The sequence below is a fragment of the Sciurus carolinensis genome, chromosome 12, assembly GCF_902686445.1.
Source record: "Sciurus carolinensis chromosome 12, mSciCar1.2, whole genome shotgun sequence".
Classification (NCBI taxonomy): domain Eukaryota; kingdom Metazoa; phylum Chordata; class Mammalia; order Rodentia; family Sciuridae; genus Sciurus; species Sciurus carolinensis.
This window is the reverse complement of record NC_062224.1, coordinates 66,489,652-66,493,252: the sequence shown is the minus strand read 5'-3', so window position 1 is coordinate 66,493,252 and position 3,601 is coordinate 66,489,652.

Genomic DNA, 3,601 nt, shown 5'->3' with positions numbered 1-3,601 from the left:
GCCCCGCCCCCGGCGAGACCGAACGGGACTCACATTGGCCCCTCGGCCTTTTGAATCCTCCCGGCACTGTCGATTGGTGGCTCGCCGTGGCGCGTCCCCCTCGCCCCGCCCCGCGGCGAGGCTGGGAGGTGGTGCGGCGGGTCGCGGGCGGGTCCGCGGGCGGGTCCGCGCCTAAGCACCCCAAGGCCTGTTTACCCAGCCTTATCTCCGCCGCACAGGCGCCCGCGCAGCCCACGGATCCAGCGCGCTCCCCGCCTTTTCCCTCTTGGCGTTCACCATAACCTCCCGGCGATGCGCGGTAGAGGGTTTGGTGTCCGAGATGGCATCGCAAAAGACACACACACAAAAACTACATCGAAAACGATGAAGTTCGCCTAGCGGTAACTAAAGATCCGAGCTGGAAGGCGCTTCTCTGCAAAACATCGTGTGTTCTCACCACTTAGAAACCTCTAGGCCGAGCTTGGCTCCGAAGGCCACGAGGGGCTCTTTTGTCTTGGTACTTGCTGCGCCTGGATAGAAGCAGTCCTGGACCGAAGCTCTCGGGGGCCAGTGGTGGAAAGGAAGGGTGGTGAAGTATCTCGGGAGGGTTCCTGACGACTCTCACGGTTCCTACCAAGGGCTTTGTTACCTGGGTGTTGAACCCGGGGTGCTTTACTACTGCGCTTCATCTCCATACTTTTTTTTTTTTTTTTTTTTTTTTTGCTACAGGGTCTCGCTAAATTCCTGAGAGGCTCACTGAATTGCTGAGACTGACCTTGAACTTCTGCTTTCGCCTCCCGAGTCGCTGAGATTATAGGCGTGCGCCTCCACGCCCAGCGAGGGCACTGCTCTTAAGGGGAGTTCTGCTGAGATCTGGTAGAAATTACTGAAAAACTAGGGGCATGGAACAGAAAGTTCTCCACCTTTTACAGTGAAAAACCGCTTGACCTGCAACCCACGAGCCTGTTTTTAATTGACCCCCACGATGCTGAATCATGACATTGTTGACTCCGAATCTGTTATTGATCCTTTTTCTCCCCTACAAGTTATCATTATTGGTTAGTTGGTTTCCTTCCTTTGAGGTCGAGAGTTCAGGAGAGTTCAGACAGTTCGTTGAAGTTCCCTGATTTGCAGTGTGGTTTTAATTAAAGTTTTTCTTAACAACCCTTACTAAATACTAGTAAGTGAGTTTCTGTTTTGGAAGCACTATCCTTTAAAATACAGAGAGCTCTCATGTTCTCGGTTACAACTACAAAACCCCAGGCTTACTACTGAAGAAAAAGAGAATACCACTGAGCTTTCTCCTTCCTTCACATCCACTGTGAACGATTTCATCAGAGCCTTTCCTGAGAACAAGATCTGACATAGAATTGTCATTATTGTCATTGAATTTGCCTTTGATGGAAATCTGAGCTACAGAAATGGACATTGCACTTCCAAGTCAGAAAACCTTTGTGAATTTTGACAACCACCTCAGCTCTGGTTGCCTGAACTCTTAATGTAAAATATTCAAAATTCTACTCATTGAGTTTTGCAGTAAATGACAAATGAACATGCTATCCTATTAGGTCTATGGGAATCTAAGATAGATATTATTCCTAATAACCAAGCAGTACTTTTCTCATATGTTCTACCCAGAAACAAGTTTCCATTGGGTTTCCCCTAAGGCATATGTTTCCTAGATCATTTCCATTTATGAAATAAAAGAAGATGCATTTAAAGAAAACTTCATTTTAAATGTTCGGTTTATTAAAAAATGAGGTTAAAAGATTGTAAATAACTGGGGTCAGCTTAGTTAACATTATACCTTGTAAATTATCTACTAAAGACTTTTTTAATAGAACTGACATCAGTGATTAAGCAGTAATTATTATTCATTTTTAGTTAGTGGACTGAAGCATATTGTGAAAAAATATATAAATACCTAGGCTACTTCCTCAGTAAATGAACTGTTACATTTTTCTCTTCTTTTCTAAAACCACAAAAAGCTAGGCATGGTGGTGTACTCTTGTAATCCCAGTGATTTGGGTAGCTGAGGCAGGAGGATCGCAAACTTGAGGCCAGCCTCAGCAACCTAGCAAGAACCTGGAAAAAACAAAAAATAAAAAGGACTGGGGATGTAGCTCAGTGTAAATCACCCCTGGGTTCATTCCCCAATTACCCCCCCCCAACACACACATACACACAAACATACACACACACACACACAAAGACTATTAAAAATTGCTTAGATTTGGAACTGGAGAATGTTCAGGTACAGTTCTCAGAAAGATGCTTATCAACCACAATTAGCTGTGAATTTCAGAAACTATAGAGTAGAAGTCACTCAGATCTGTGTCTTGGCACTACTCTTGTTAAAGTGGCCAGGAATGCCACAGTTACCTGGCCCAGTAACATGATAAGTGAGGAATGGGGAAGAAGCATGCCCCTCAGCACTGACACTAAAAACCAACCAAAGACACCCATGAGGCCAGGGAACCTTAATACATGAAACAGAAGCCCCAGTGGAATGCGTTCCAATGGGGCAATTATTTGACCCCAATCCCCAGAGGATCTTGGCTCTCAGGATTGAAACATCTCAGGGAATAGCTCTAGGTAAAATTTCATGCAGCATGAAGTCCAGTTGGATTCATTTGGGACTGTTTTACAAGGAACAAACATCTATATGCTAGAAACAAGAGAAGGCCTTCATTTATAATGTAGAAGTACCCTAAAGGCCATCTGATAAAAACATAACTCTACTGATGTCATCTGATAGGAATGGTTTCTATTCACATAGAAATAAAGCTGCGATTAACATGATACATTTATGATGTCCAGCTCAACAGTCAGTTTTAAATTTTTATTTGAAACATCTACATAAGTGTAATAGACAACACTTACTTTCGCCCCAACTTTTTCTTAAAATTTAGCGGTTTTTAAATTTTTATTAATTAATTCATTCATAAATAAATTAGAAACCATTTGAATGGATAGATACTGATGCTATCTTTGACTTCGATAGAGAAACAAAGTTTGACTAAGGGGTGTGCATCTTAATGCCGTGGTGATGGAGAAAGAAATGAAGGAGCAGGATGTGTGTAATATTGCTAATGGTAACTAACCTTCATTTATTCACTTCTTACCTCTGGTCAGCTGCTGCTCAAAGTACTCTCTGTATTGTAACTGATTTCACCTCACAACAGCTGTCTGAGGTAGGTGTATTTGACAGTTGAGGAAACTCAGGAGGGAGGGGGAGACTTCCCAAGGTGGTCTGGTTTCAGAGCCTACACCAAAATGTACCACACTGCCTCACAAACCAATTTGCCAGGTGCAGGGCTTCTCCAGGTGTGGCCCCCACTCAGCAGGTCAGCATCACTTGGTAGGCTGTTTTAAATGCAGATTTCTCTGGCCACTCCCAACCTACTAAACCTGAAACCCGTGGGGGGTGGGGGACAGGCATCTTGGTTTTACTGAGCCATGCAGAGGATTCTGATAGAAGCAGGCTTGAGTCTGAGAGTCCACGGCAGAGAAAGACGATGGTGATATTAATGATCTTTTCCTTCACAGTTTCCTATCTAGGACTTTATGTATTTGATTTATAGAAAGAACCACTAGAAAGCTGCTTCAACAAGTTTGTGCG